This window comes from Opisthocomus hoazin, chromosome 8, assembly GCF_030867145.1.
Source record: "Opisthocomus hoazin isolate bOpiHoa1 chromosome 8, bOpiHoa1.hap1, whole genome shotgun sequence".
Taxonomy (NCBI): domain Eukaryota; kingdom Metazoa; phylum Chordata; class Aves; order Opisthocomiformes; family Opisthocomidae; genus Opisthocomus; species Opisthocomus hoazin.
Window position 1 is genome coordinate 16,670,867 of NC_134421.1, and position 16,702 is coordinate 16,687,568.

Consider the following 16,702-nt stretch of genomic DNA (forward strand, 5'->3'; position numbering starts at 1 on the left):
GAAGTTGTTTTCATCTCTACTACTCCCTTCCACACACATCTCCTAAGACTGTTAAGGCTGAGGGATCTGCCTGGGCAAAACAAAAATTGGTCTTTCACAAGATATAATTTTGTACAACTCCCAGAGAACCAGGGCTCTGCTGCTCCAGTTAGCTCTCTGTCCTGACCTCTTATAGCTTCTTACATTAGTTTGCAGAAGGTATAGCGTGTCTCCAAGCTTGTCTGTTTTTTGTAAGTTATAGCCATTACTCTAATAAAAGACATCACTTTTCTCTTCAAACTTTGTCTTCCTTTACATAATCACCCAGAATTTCATTTTTTCCCCACACTTACTTTCTACTCTTGCAACCATACACCAGTTTCCTCCGTTTTTGCTGATTCAAGGGCAACAGTAGTGAAGATGTAAGGCCCTCTGTTCAATGTTATACTTTACCCTCCCCATCAATTCATACCTTGACAGCAGCTCTCTGTGGCCACAAGCAATATCTGAAAGTTTGGCAGGCTAGAGGTTGCTATTAAGCCACAGGTCTGGAACTACTGCTGTAGGCAGTCTCTTTTGGTTTATTTTTACTGCCTGACATAATGAAAATGATCTTCATTTCCTTCACTATGCTTCTTCCCTTAACAGTATTTTCACTTGAAATTCTCCTCTTAGTGGAGCTGTAAGATATATACCACAAAATACACTCACTGGCAAGTACAGTCTCTGATATTAGTCAGAAGGGCCTACCCACTGTGGCTAGGAAAATGCAATGTTTTACCAGTAATGAAATCTTGCTATCGACACTTGATATGCCTGTGTCTTTGGGGCTCATTTTAGTTTCTTTAGTTTTTACACTATCATAAAGCCTCATCTTCCTCTACCTTTCTCCCTTCTCTCCAGAGTCCGTTTTTGGTTTAAGAGGAACGTAGTTATTTTGCCTGCTTTTAGTTCCTCAAATCACTATACACAATATAATGACTGTCACACACTTGATCTGAAGATCAGGGCTGGTTGCAAGCCATATTCCAGTCACTGCAAATGGTATCCATAAACCCCTTGATGTCTATCAAAAGTCTTTATTTTGCAGCTCCCTTGAAGGAGACTTCTTACTTTTTTCAGCTTAGTTTTCCACCATTCTTTGTAATATTGGGGCAACAGCAAAGGAAGTATATTACCATCAGGGGTTATACGGCAGTAACTTTGCCTTTCCTATATAAACCTTTCATCTTAATGTCTACACACATTTTTGCCTATTGATGGGTATTTTGCCAATTTGTCCTTAAGATAGGTGAGTATGAATGCTCTCACTTTATAACTATAATCAGGCCCACGTACATGAATTTAATGATATTGAGATGACAGAAGCACTAAAGCCGTACTAGCTTAACCTGACAATCTGTAAAAATGAACTGGCCTTCTGAGAATGCATCTTTAAGGCTTTTGGTACTCCATTGCTTTTAGATGTCTCCATGTATGGCTACACTTCACTTTTTGGATGTGTCCTACAGTACAGAGAGGTGAAGTAACTTGCCCAGGGATGCACAGCAAATCTTCAGCTGTTTCTTCCTCACTAGACAAGGCTGCCTTGCTTCTGCATTTTATAGTGACAGTTTAATTTTAAATATGATTTCAAATAAGCAGTTTTTTAAAAGAGGAAGGAAAGAGAGAGACACTTGCACAAACGTGAGTGGAATTGGTAGTGATGTTAGCCAGGCTAACAAGTGTATGCACTATAGTCTTTATGCTTGAAGGTACAAGCTGATTCCCATGATATGTTGATGCTTTACTCAGATGCTGCTGATGTTTGGTCACTACTGTCCTGCAGCTGTCAGGCTTACCTAGCTGAGTAATCAGGGTGAGAGGAAAGGCATCTAGTTTATCTTTTGGCTTTATCTCAGAATGCTCTGTCTGGAGCGTGGTTGTTGTAAATACTGTTTCTAGAAGGATCTCAAATAGAGAAGAATAAAGCAGTGGTCCTGGAAAGGTCTGAGCTCTTCCTGTAGCCTTAAATTTTTTTAAATTGTTCTGCTGATTAGAGAAGTATGCTAAAGTACCATTTAAATAATACCTAAGCAGAGGAGGCTAACCTTGGAGGAATAAGCTTGCTAAGAATGGCCACGTTATCCTGGCACTAAGGTCGCAGGTCAGTACTGCGAAATATTGCGAGATGAAGGAAAATGACTGGAATGCCTAAATGAACAGTATGCACCAATACATGATGAAACTCTTTTTTCCCTCTCTTGGAGCTCCAAGATCCTTTATTCCTCCCTCTCCTCGACTCTATAGCCTTTTTTACATGCAGCTTTATCTTTTCGGAGCAGTGTACAGTACGAATTACATACCATTCTTTTCCCCGAGGCACTGTATGCCTCGTGTTCTCTAGATTTTCCTTTCTAGTCCCCCAATACTTTTTTTTTATTATCTCATCATGACAAATCCACCAGTAACCCTTAGAGTACAAACTTTTACCCTCAGAGCTTTGGCATTCCTTTTTTATTTTTAAAAAACTAGCTACATAAACAACATCATGTTTCCAGGTCACAGCTACTCCAAGCTACAGGAGAAACACTCCATAACCCTGCAAGCTAAACAAGGATTATCTTGGGATGTTAACAAACTTCTAAAATTGTCTCTGGGCATGAATGTCCTCTGGTAATTGTTTTCATGCAGAAATGTGTAGCGTATAAGATACTCTGAGGCATTCTGTCTGTCTGTACACGGCATTTGCTGTACCACATGAGCCTACTTGTCTGTCACCTCCTGCACGCTACCCAAATAGTGGTCAAAACATAATGATACTAGAAAAAGTGACCAAACCCTCTATCAGCCAAGTGTGCAGAGCTCTATGCGGGGATAGAATCAACACTTTCTAACAGGGTGATTAGTTTAGTTGCAAGTTGTATTATCATGTTTCAAGCTGTATTATCATTACACTGACAGAAATAACACCATTGTTGAACCATTATGTGCTTGGATTCTCCTTTCTTGGTAATCCTAATAGTGTAACCGATCTCTGAGATTAAATCCATCAAAGCAAATAAAAATTGTCCCCATTTACTCTAGTGTCAAAGAGAACTGAATCTAGTCTGAAAATTTTTTCCCATCTTGAACAGAAGGTGAATCTTAATTCACTGAAGTCATCAAGTACTTTGACATTCTTATTAGAAGGGGATGAATAGACATGCAGTATTACATTGCTGAAAATTTTATAGGCGTTGTCATAATCATGTCATTACCTTCATCGGGGCCAGGTACGGCAGTTGCATCCTTTGCCTACTGATTTGACACAGTGTATATTGCTATCTCCTGTATCCCAAGTAATTACACCTGTACTATCTTCTCCTTCTGCTGTAATGAGCCCATTCAATAATCAAAGCCTCTGAATGTTTGTGTTGTCAGATTAGCTTTAAATGATGTTCAAGAAAATATTTTTCCTTTCCCACGACATCACAACAAGGCAGTTCTCAGTGGGGTTGATACTGCTATTCACAGTTAGAGTTTCATCATTCAGAGCAGCAGCTGCTTCCCTCTGCTTCCAACAGACGTGAAGCCAAGTGTCCCTGCTGAATGATGGTGGAGGCTCTGCTGTCTACCAAGAATCCCGGTGTGAAGTGATGAACATTTTGAAAGGGCCATTCTATCTGTGGGCAGCTCAGGTGTCTTGCAAACTCCATTTGTAGCATCGTCTGAAGGAGTAAATTAAACACCAGGGTTTTTTTAAAGGGAAGGTTTTTTATAAGAAGTATCGTAGAGGTAAAAAAAAAATCTTGAAAAAATCTTTACATGTTGTCAATGCAAGGTTTTTGTGATCTTTAAGTAGAACAAAAAGCTGGATTAATCCATTATCGAGGCTACAGAAACAAACAAAAGATCAAACCCAAAGTGTGAAGTTTCTTAAAGAATCCATATTTAAGAATAATTTTACTTAATGAATTAGTTAATAGGCTGACTTGTAACTTCTCAAGAAATTCATTGTGTGCCCTTACAGTTAGTGCTGTAATTCTTAATGTACGCGGTGCTTCTCATACGTAACAAAACCACCAAATCGTTATTATAAATATATAATTCAGATCAGCTGTAAGTACACAGACATGACAAGTACCTCCATAGTATATACTAATTAATTTTATTTTTATTTTTTAAACTGTTTTTCAACCTGTTCTGATTTGCTCCCTTGACTGTTCAGGTCACTGTGGGAAAAGGGGTTGAAGCAACCACAAGACGATGTCTGTAGAAATTAATAATTCATTAATAACTGCAATTGCAGTATGGGTTTAGAAATATTTTCTTAAATCTCCAGGGCTTCTGAAGGTCAGCTCTTCAAGCATCCTGAGCTTTATTATTAATTAGTTCTTTTACAGAAAGGCTTCAACTGACTTTCAGACACTGTTGACACCAGAAGCTTTGCACTGACAGAGGTTATGTCTTCATTGCTGAAAAGAAGCCGTTCTTTAATATTCATGCGGTTTACTCCAGGTATATCCCTCAGTGTGGAATCTCAGGGAAGAGAAAGCACAGGTGATTTTATGGCAGTGTGGCTAGCTATGCTCAGTACAACACACCTGCCTGGAAGGTACCTGAAACAGCTACATCAAGGTAGTAAGTCCATTGGGAATTTACTATGCAGTAGCTGTCTTGATTAAAAAAAGCAACAACCAGCCAAACACATCAGTCCTTAAGATGCAGGCAAAATCATAGCAGAAGAAAACCCAGGCCTCAGCAAGCTCTCACCCTAAAGAGAAAGGTAAATGCAGAGTGGGAAGTAGAAGGGAGGTAAGATGAAGGGCTTGTTTGAATGAGGAGATCTCCCAGTGTTGTTGTACCAGGACAGTTGTTTCAATACATCTCTTCAGGTAGCCATTGGTACTCCAGAACAAGAGTTCCTTTTTCTGGTTTGATTTCTATCTCTTTGGTAGTACCTCAAAGCTCCCTACACCTGCTTTTACCTGGATTATTACTGTCTCACTGTAATAAATCATCAGGGATACTGGTCTCAAATGAAGGATTCCTTTCCTCTCCACAGCCAGTTAAAGAGCTTTTACCGTTCTTTGTATACCACCACTTACAGAGACACTGGGAATGGTAGCACACTTGTAGTCACTGCTTTGAGTCTTCTAAGCACTTTGTGATTTCATCTGGTAATTTAGGGGAGATTTCTCAGGAACCCTCAGCACTTCAGGAGATGGTGTTAGTGACTCAGAGAGAATCAAGCCCTTTCCTCTGAGTCAATACTGAATGATATGCCAGAGCACATTTCTTGCATGAGACCTGCAACTGTAGGTTGATCGCCTGTGGTCATCAATTATCCTCCAGCTGATTGCGTAAGTCTAAAGGCGTTTGCTCTGAGCCCAGGCAGATTTCAGTTTGGCTTCTGCACATCTGACATTTTGATTTTAATTGGGCCGCTGTTGATTCTGCTTCTAACCTGCTGTGCACTGCTGAAAAGCACTGGAGGATGGATTTCATTGTTAGGTGAAGGGATAGATACAAAGTCAGGGAAAGCAGCAGCCAAACTGGAGGCACACCCCCCAGGGTAAAACTGGGGTCAAAGGACACCGTCATGATATTTTAACATTCAAGCTTACCAGCTAGGCTAACCCATACCAGAGGTGTCCAGAGAAGTGTTATTGTCAGTGAGGCTGCGGCAAAAAAAGAGCTCATAACAAGTCTTCTTAATTAAACTGCTGGGCAGTTTTAGCAAGAGAAGCCAAAGGAGCAGCTCTAATCCTTTAAAACATACAAGGGAGAAACTACAGCACTGTGTGGCCCCTGCCCAGCACTGCTGAATCCCCCTCTGATGAAGCCTATTCAGGATGCCAGAAATACAAAGTGAGTCTAAATTGAATTCATGGATTGTGAAATGCACTGGGAATCTCTTGGGGTGAACAGTGATTATTTTCGTAATGAATTACTGCTGTTTTGAACAGTTTCTGTTCAATATGTTTCGTTTTATTTTTTTGTTTGAAACATTTTTTTAGCTTTTGAGCTGGATGTTCTTTTGAAATGTTGTTCTCCTGTTCAGTCTAAACAATCTTGTTATTACATTTTTAAGGGGGTTGTTTTGAATGTATTAACTTCTGCTACGCAATCTCAGATGCCTAATTTACTTGAGCTTTGGAAGGGCTGAGCATCTACCCTTTGACCAGCTGCAGAGACAAGCAAATTCCAAACACTTTAACACAGAACAACCAAGAAAACAGTATCCCAAAATTCAGTAAATGATTTGGGGATATTTGGGGATTAGCTTCTTTCAAAAAGATGATCACTTTATTAAATAGAACTACTTTCGTAAAGCTCAACTAAAAAGCAAGGCTCATCTTCAAGACAAATGAGACAGCCTACCATAATCAAATATAGCAAGATATGCAATAGTAATGAATCTGAACATTTCAGTTCCTTAAATGTGATAGCAAGCAAAGTAGATATGAGTAGAAGAAACTGAGAGAGAACAGAATAGAAAATGGAAGTGCAGTGAGCATAGGGTTTTGGTTTTTTTCTATGGAAGCAGAATTGCAGTGTTGAAAATATTTTTAGATTTCTGCAATTTGGATAAAATTGACCCCATTCATCATAGAAGTAATCACATTAATCCCTATTTTGAGGTGTTACATTTCCTTGTAGCAGTACACAGGCCTTATTTAAGTCTTGTGACAAGTAATTCTTGCCATTGGCAGGTTTCTCACTACAAAGGTTTTATCGCATTCACGATGCATCTTGAAGGGTGAGAGCTGCACAGTTCCTGCAGTTTGCAACTCTCAAAACTTTCTTCTGCAGACTTTCTAAGGTATGTAGAAGATGACCACCTTCTCGTAGGCTGTATGCACTACATGATGTATAGCATTTTGCAGTGTCTAGCCTGATAATTTTTGTTTTCCATTCTCGAATTTTCTCCTTCTTTCCTCTTCCTTTTTTTCTGAATTCTATCTATGAATAATCATCTTTTAAAAGTTACATAATGAGGGTGTTAAGCACACAGAAGTAAGCGAAGGATGCTTGTAATGCTAGCCTCGTTTTAGTGTGTGTTTTGATAATATGAAGGACTGAAGGCAATATCATCTTATGAATGCATATTGAAATGAAATCTCAAATCATTTAATGCAGATCTTTTACCTAAGTGATTTTCCTTATGTTTTTGGTCTAGACATGCACATAATTTATATCATTGCCTGAATGACACTGGTGTTCCATTGGAGTAGTCACTGTAGAAAAATCAGATTATGTTCTTATCTTGCATAATTTCAAAGTTACCCTTTCTTTGAGCAGGGGCTTGAACTAGATGATCTCCACAGATCCCTTTTAATCTAATTACTGTATGATTCTATAAACAGCTCTGACCCATTAGTTTTTATTAAGTTGTACCATATGGAAGGATAACATTTGCTTCAAGTAGTTTGCCTTATGAATAGGACAGACAGTGAAAGGGTAAGTAAAAGAGGTATGACATAGAAACACAATAACCAGTCCAACAGACTGTCAATACGATATCATCTCCCTGATTTTTTAGAATTTTTTTTGCTTTCAACTCCTTTTCAGGAGGTGATTCTTAGATGACAATACTGTCATCAGCATAGTGTATTCTGGAGCATAATTGTAAAACCACTGCGCGTGATGTTTTATTGTGTTCTGGATGAAACAGCTTGTCCTCCCCTCATAAAGCATAATGTAATGTTGAATACAACAGCTGGCTTCTTTAAATATGCGCACATCCATTTCTCAGCCTGAGAACAAAGTCGAGGTAAAATGATTGTGCTCTCATGGTTAAGTGAGCTGGTGGGACAAAAGCCAATACTCAAGGGACCTGTGAACTGGTTTGTAGTTGTAGATCATGTTGTGCCTCTGCCCTGATTACCTATGCTATGGTATTGTCAGCACATCCAGAGTTCCCACTGCTACTCAAGTCCCTTATGGGTTATACAGAGTCCTTTTGTATAGAGTCTCCCCTCATTTCATCACCAGTTCCTGTGGCCACTAGATCTTTATGTACCTCAATGAGCATGCCTTGGAGTGGACTCGCTAATAAAAATTGGATTTCCATCTTGTTCCTTTGTATCTTCTGTACAAAGCCAATACAAGCACTGTAGATAAGTTGGAATTGCAATATGCCTGCAGTTGCCACCCAAAGAAATGTAAGAATTCATTTTCTCTAAACTTTTTGAACCAGAATTGTGCTCACTTCTTTATTTAATAGGACAGAATCTGCATAGGCTAGACCAAATGTTTAGGCTTTCAGATAATGAAGCATATAAGACTTAATATGAATACAAATGTCATGAATGTGCACTTTTGTTTCCATTAAAGCAATTTTACTCAGAGATTTAAGTACCACCATTCAGTGGTTTGTATGCAAACTGTGCCACTGAGCAAAAATGACTGAAACTGAGAGAGACAATGTCCATCCTATATTCACTCACCAAGGTTAATTCAGCATGGTATCAATAACTTGCAGAATAGAGGCAGAGGAGGATCTGCAGTGCTTTATGCAAAGCAAATCTTAATAATTTAAAGGACCCAATAATTTGGACATTACCAAAAAAATTAAAAATAATAATGCAGATCTTGGCAGTGTCTTTTACCTGTGTGACATGCTGTGAGTCTGTTGCTCTAGATGCAAATACATTGTTACTCTGGGCAAAACCAAACCTGACTGCTTTTAGCTTGAGGTGAGATACCAGAGCTCTGCTTGCCCCAGCCAACTGATATTTCGTCTCCTCAAGAATTAGTTTGTGTGTGACCCACTGATTCCATATTGACAGCGAGATTCTCCATCTTCATTTTAAAGCACTAAGTCCTTGTGGCATAGCCTTGAGTATCTCATGAAGTATCCTTCATGTTTGCCTCTTCACCCCCCCGATAATATTTCCTGTGTGGCATATCACCAGGATCTTTGTCTCCATACTGATAGCTATTTTTTTCTTAAATGAGAGCTAAGTCAGTGTCTTTGTCCAGAATTTCAAACCCAAGTGCTTGAACTGAGGCTGCTAAGCCTCAGAGGCAAGCATGTACTTTAAAATGGCTTAATGCTTAAAGTTGATAGATACACATGGATCAAACAGACTTCAGGGAGAGCTATAAGAAGACAGACTCCCTGCAAAATTGCACTTTAAAGTGGAAGTATGACCAGGAGTGAAGGAGCATAGTGTTAGGCCAGATCGTACTTTGAGAGGCTGCTATGTGTTCTTTCCATGGAAATCTTCAAGTAGGTGGTTTACCGATGATGATGTTTGTCTAATAAATAAATTCTAGCTTCAACTGACACCTGCTCATGCTCATGGGTGCTTCTTATCACCCATGTGCACACAACACACGTACCTACCCTCCAAGTGTACACAGACAAGCTCATTCACAGTTGCTCAGGTTTGTATTTTGCCAAAGAAAACACAACATATGCATCACCTGAAATATGCTCATGGGACCTCTGTTCCTCCATTCAGGCAGACTGCAGATGAGCATCTTTCATTTATAATCAGATCCCTAGAGATACACATGTTCAAACATACTTTTGCTCAGATGTGTTCAGGCTCGCATGCAGAATACCTACTCCTGTATGAGGGTAGAAAAGGCACTTCACATGATGCTATATTCACCCAGCCATGCATGTAATCCTACATTCTCATACACATGCAGAGTCTGCTATTTTCCACGTCTGTATTGTAGCAAATAATCTAAATCTCTTTCTTCCCATCCTGCTTAACATGCAAATGTGGATAGCACATCAAGATTAGAAATAAATGTAGCAGAATGACTTCAGTCAACCTGAAATGTCGAATGACTCATTCACACCCTTTGCGCAGTGTTCCCTTTTTGCCACATGCAATCTATTGAATAGTCTGAAGGCTGTGCAGTTCCCTGCTGCAGAGCAGCAATCGATCACTTGCTCACTGAAGGAGTGGGACTGTGACTATTTTTGCAGGGTGTACAGGGGTTACACAGTGAGGTTCCAGTTAGCCTCACTGACACGAAGGTGCCCACGCTGTGGGAACGGGAAACACAGGATGTCAGGCTTCATCTATCTATAGGAACTTTCTGTGTTTAATTCTTAGTCTGAATGTTAGGTCAGTAACCAATAATCCTACATTGGGGTATGACCTGGGTATTTTCATTCCAGATGATGGGAACCTATTCCAATTTGATGTAACTCAATTTCGGATTAAGATAAACAAGAACAAGTTGTTCCTACTTCAGAGTAAAAATGTCTACACGTTAAATCATTCAGGAACTGCTGCTGCACTTGAATTTCAAAGGTATCACAGTCCAAATGAACTAAAAAATGCATAGACAAACACGAAATATGTTCCACACTTCTACTTAAAATGGTACAATTGCTGTGCAGAGACAAACCCCAGGAATAGTAACAAGCTGGCATTCAGATTTACCTTATAATGAGAAGCAAAGTTGGATTGACTGTTGGAGTTGCATCTTTAAATGTATGAATTATTGTAACTGATTGCTTTTAGAACCCTTTCAGAAGCGTTTCCAAACGCAGATGCCCATGGGCTGACTTTAATTTATAGAAAGGCTGTTTTGTAAGCACCTAGGCCTTGTAAAAGGGATTCTGTGTTTAAATGGAAGTTGAGCTGTGAAGATCCATTAAGCAGAAAAAGCATAGTTAATACAACACAGAGGCTCAGAAGGTAAATATGCAAGTGGTGACATTATGCAATGAAGGTACCACAGCAGTGCTCGTTATACCACTTGGAAGATACCACTAGTAGCATTTCAATTTCTCTGTTCTTACCTAAATGTGAAGCTCTGTATACAAAGTGTATCAGATCTTCTTCTCAGAGAAAAGGTGACTGTGAGCTGAAATTATGTATGATGTGTCCAAGATGAGGGGTCTAAGAACCTAATTATCAGATTTCCTATGTTTGCGTATAGATCAACACAGCTAAATGCATGTTGAACTAGACTTCTACATTTCCTCCTTTCATAAAAGCACAAGAGGAGAGGAAAAATATATAAGGGAAAAGAGATGAGGCAAACTTTTCAGTAAAAAGTCACAACTTGTGCAGTCAGATAAGATTTTGTACAAAAATAGCTTCATGTTAAAACAACAAAGAAATGTTACCTTTTCTTTACTGAGCTAACTGTAGTTCTACTTCTGTGCAAAATCATATCTGTTGGCATACAATGTAATTTTAGTACTAGAGTTCCATATTTTGCACAACTATCCGTGCTGACAGGATTAGTCTTACACAAAAAATACCAAGGAAAATGGCACTTTCATCACTGATCTTGCTCTTCTTCCCATTTTACACAAAATTTTGTCAGCTGGCCTGATGAAAGAGACATGCAGTAGCTGATTTGAAACATATTATGTACCCAGCAGTATATACAAGCAGATTTTCATATCGTTTTGTTCACGTATCCCACTCAAATGTATTGCTACACAGCGGAGTCCAATATAAGATTAAAAACTATTTTTACCAGATTGGATTAATGTCTGAATGTAATGAATTCTCTAGGTTGTTCTGTGCCCAGAAATAAAGAAATTATAGCCTTCTGTTGCATCTTTCATCTTTTATATATGAAAAGAGGAGTTTCTTAACTGCTGTGGAAATGAACCAAAGACATAAGGTGAACTTACTCCTACTTTAGCACAAATATTTACAAGTTTTTTTTCTACATTTCAATTTCACACTGCGAAAGGCATGATAGTGTATAAACAAAGGGAATTTACCATCCACATGCACATCCAGTGTGTATTCATATGGAGACCTGCATGAACATCAGAATTGCTCAGCTCTTTGTTACAGTACAAGAGCTCAGATGCACAGAACAGCGTGCTGGATACTGTACATTTTTTAGAAATCTCTCTCTAACAGTCAGAGCTGGAGATAATGAATTCTGAGTATTCTTTCCCATATTTACATACCCCAATACAAGGCAAGCACCTTAGAGTATCTGCATCTGATTGTAGCTGGGTTTTATTGTCTGTGGTTGGTTGGTTAGTTGGTTGCTTGATTGCTTACTTGGTTGTTTTTGATGAAGTCTCATAGTACCAGATTCTTGATTCTGTTTTGACTCCTTTGCTTTGGAAGTGACTTTTGGAAAGTCCTTCCTGATAGGAAACATGCCTGAAATATATCATCACTCCTCATTCCAGTCTCTTGTATGATCAATTTGAGAAATATGATTCTTCATCTGACTTACAGAACCATAGAATCATAAGTTAGAAAAGACCTCTAAGAACAGTTAATCCAACCGTTATCCCAACACCGCAATGCCTACTAAACCATATCCTGAAGTGCCACATCTACACCTTTTTTAAACACCTCCAGGGATGGTGACTCCACCACTTCCCTGGGCAGTCTATTCCAATGTCTGATCACTCTTTCAGTAAAGAAATTTTTCTTAATATTTAATCTAACCCTCCCCTGATGCAACTTTAGGCCATTGCCTCTTGTCCTATTGCTATTACTTGAGAGAACAGACCAACACCCGCCTCACTACAACCTCCTTTCAGGTAGTTGTAGAGAGCAACAAGGTCCCCCCTCAGCCTCCTCTTCTCCAGACTAAACAATCCCGGTTCCCTCAGCCGCTCCTCACAAGACTTGTTCTCTAGACCATTCACCAACTGCATTGCTCTTCTCTGGACACGCTCCAGCACCTCAATGTCCTTCTTGTGGTGAGGGGCCCAAAACTGCACACAGTACTTGAGGTGCAGCCTCACCAGTGCCAAGTACAGGGGCATGATCCCCTCCCTCCTCCTGCTGGCCACACTATTCCTGATACAAGCCAGGATACCATTGGCCTTCTTGGCCACCTGGGCACACTGCTGGCTCATGTTCAGCTGGCTGTTGATGAGCACCCCCAAGTCCTTTTCTGCTGGGCAGCTTTCCAGCCACTCCTCCCCAAGCCTGTAGCTTGACTTGTAGCAGACTTGTTGCCTGTAGAATAATTCCTTGGAGCTGTTCACAGCTGGTCCGATTCTAAGAGACTTTGAAGGTACTAGTAATTATACCAAAGACCAGTTTTAGGATAAGTAGTCCCAGTATTTCACAGAGCCCAAACATGGTCTGACACCCCCTTGATCCCTCTTGACTGCAGTCTTTTACTAAGAGTAGATCTTCTCAGAGGATAAAGATCACAGAGGGCTACACCTGCATGAAAGTAAATGTACATACATGTGCATAGATTCCAGAATAAATTCAGAGGTGCACATTCTTGCACTTCTTCAGATCTATATCCATTTACCCTCCAATGAACCTCCAGCATTGGTGCAAACATGCTAAACATACATGGTATGTTGATATACTGATACGGTATATTGATATAGTGGTCTGTTATGGCCCTAAATTCTGTGAATCCACAAAGTGCAAGCTCCACCTGTGCACAAAAGCAGATATCTTGCATACATGCGCACATGCACAGTGGGAACAGGACTGTTATTCTGATAACCACACACTTGCAGTACAACGCATATCAGCCAGTGCTGAAGCTTAGCAAGAAAAGATGAGAAAAATTGAGAGGCAGTTAGCTAGATAAGGTATGAGGAGATTTTTTTAAAAGTAGCATAGAAGGAAGTGGCTACATTTTTCATGCTTTAGTTGTTTGTCTGGAGGGCTTGAGAAGGAGCTGCTCGACAATTGTGCCAAAAGAGACCGTTCAAAGCAACTTCCCATTAGGTGGCATTCCTCAAGTGTCTGCTCTTTAGGAGCAGTCAGGGAAAATTCATTCTGTGGCAAGCAGTTAATGGAGCTGTATTACCGACCCCTTATTGCTCTGTCTGATAGAGAGACAGCAGGTTCACTTTGGCAGCTCCAGAGCCCTGATCAGTTCAGATTAGGGGTGCATTGTCTGTCTGGCTTAATCAGGCATGTTTAGATATATTTATCATGATTAGAGGGGTGTAGCACAGGGAGGGGGAAGAAATAAAGAGTGAGATTACTTTTCTCTAGCTTCAAATGGAAGCGTAGCAAATCCCACTGAGTCACTAGATGCTCATCAAAGGGAGAATTTAAATCCTGGAGAGGGATGTTTTGTTGAACGCTCCAGCACTGGATTTAAATCACTGAAGAAGATTCTCTTTTTCTTTCTCTCACTTCCTTTCTCTCTCTACTGCTTGCATGCAGCAAAGAAGAAAATCAGCAGCTCCTGCAGCCAGTGTTGAGTTTGGCTTGATAGGCATGCAGCCCCTGCTTAGCTTATCTGTAGTTCAAATACTAATAATGTGATGACAAAATTAGCTAGCGTCATAATGGCCTAGATGTCTGTCTCCTGTATTTTTGTCATGTTTCTCTTGCAGGGACGCACAGGGTACCATTGCAACAGCCTCTAGGACTTATTTTGCTACTTGCTAGTGTTCAGAATGGATGATAATAAGCAAATTGTAAAAACTGGGAAAAGACTCCTTTTTCTATCGGTAGCAGCATTTCTCTCTCTGTTTTCACCTGGCTTTTTTTTTTTTTTAATTTGAACACTGTAAAGAAGAATTAGCCCAATGTATAAAAAGTATAAAGTCAGATGTGCCAAATTTGCTGCTGGTGTAACTTAGTATAGTTCATAGATGATGGTGGAGATCAACTGATTAAATCTTAAGAGTCTCTGAAAGAGGTTGTGTTGGCTCCCAAGACAGCGGTAAGGAGGAGCAAGGTTTCTTAGATCTGTCTCAGTGCTGAGGGTGATCAGAAACTAGTTCTGCTGGAGGAAGGCTCCAGAGCAGAGGTCAGGCTGCAGGATCCATGTTTTCTTGCCCTGAGTAACTGACCCTCTTTAGCTCTCAGGTGAGACAAATGTAGGACAGGCTTGGGAAAAGTGCTGTTATGAGGACCATACTCTGTTCATCTTTTCCCCTGGTCTCCAACATTTTTTGGACTTGCAGATTCATCTGGATTTCTCAGTGAAGGCACAAATTGCTGTGTGCAGAGGCCTCATTCACAGTGAGATGTGCCATCTTTGGCCTCATCTGCCGATCCCTAAAAGGTAGTTCACAGGCCCAAGCTGAAAACCTCTGATGCAGAACACTACACAGCAGGCATGCTTTGGCTATGTGTCCTCAAAGCAGCTGGCAACACAGAAGCTGCAAGGCAGTTGCTTCTGTCTAGACTCTTGAGCATCAATGCAGCAGTTAAAGGAAATCTATGGAAAACCAGGAGAATTGTTTGGTAGTAAAGGAAAAGAAGTAAAAACTTCACTTTGTCCTTTATAAACTGCTCCTTTCTCCTCTGTTAATCCAGTCAGTTCTGTGACAGTTCAGTTCTTGTGATCTTGTAATTGCTGTCAAGATGATAATCTGGGATGTCATGAGCATGGCTCAGTGTAATCACCCTACAAATGCAGAAAGTGAATAACCCAACTAATTAGATACAAAAAGCTGCTAGTGAGACACTAATAATTCAGTAATCAGGAGTTACAGAGTGGGGAACGTAGAAGAGAAAGTTGGCAGGTTTGGAAGGATTTGAAGAAAATCTTTAATATCATCAAGTTTGCCAGTACTTCTTTAGAATCGGAAACTAGAGGATCATAGCAATATATTCCCAAAGAAAAATCTCTCCTAACTGCAGAGATGATCACCAGCTGAAATGGTAAGGGATGTCTTTGGAGATGAACTAGCAGAATGATGGGAAGTGTTGCATGAATCAAAATAACACTGTTGTTCAGGATTAAAGCCACATCTCCTTGCAACAAGTGGTGCTACATTGATGGTACCAAGCGGTTAAAGTTGTGCACTCTCCAAGTGCATGCCCAACTGTAGAATTAGAACAGTAGTCTTACAGTTAAAGCTTATTCCTGTAAGGGAAATGGCTTCACATCTTTAATTGAAATAGTTGTACCACATGTGCAAGCACAGTAGGCTTTAGTCATACCAGCTAAACTGAATGTGGTTTATGAGGGTGATGGTGACAAGACCAGCACTAGAATAGCAATAGCTATGCAGCTGGTGCTGTTGACTGAGCTGTTTGAAAATCCTAGGACATGATCAAACAGGACCACTGCAGGTGAGCAACGAGGTGCAGAGCTTTCACGACAATCTTTGCTAACAGGAAGCACAGCAAATTGGGACAGAGCTCTGCCCAGATCAGTTCACGGAGCTCTGCAGAGCTTTTATAGCACTGGCACTCCTGTGCACTCAGTCCTGAAAACAATAACTGCCCACTAATGACCTGTCACTGTGGACAGCCTGAGCAGCTGTTTGCAGAAAGCAAAGCGGCAAGAGAGGATGAATTGCTGTGTGTGGAGCATATCTGAGTGTGGGGACAGGAATAGATGGGAGATCGGGAAAGACGAGACAGCTTCCATTCATAACATTCAGCTTTATGTGGATTTACAGCCCTGATGCTCCTGAATCCACAGATGCTGAGTTATTACTTACAACACAATATAGCAATTGAAATCTCCCTTGTTTCCACACTTTGACTTCTGTTTCCCCTGTTGGCAATGTTGCTTTCTGGAGGAAAACTAATTAAGAACATGGGGAAGTAGTTTACATTGAGGACAAACAAAACCTAGCCACTTAATCTTCCATATATTATCAACCCAAACAATTCAGAGTAGGCAAAATACTTGATTTATATGTTTTATTAGAAATAACGTTTATTTCCTTTTCTTTTCTTCCCTTTTTTTCTTTTCACTTTTGTTTTCTTTCTGGCTGCTCCCATGCTTCCCAGATAGAAATTAAGCTAGTAAAATGCCTTGGAAAAACTTTTTTCTCTTGAAAATTCCAGACCAGCAAGAAATTACTAAATTTTCTGTGAGACAGTGTATTCTTAGGCAGTTTTCA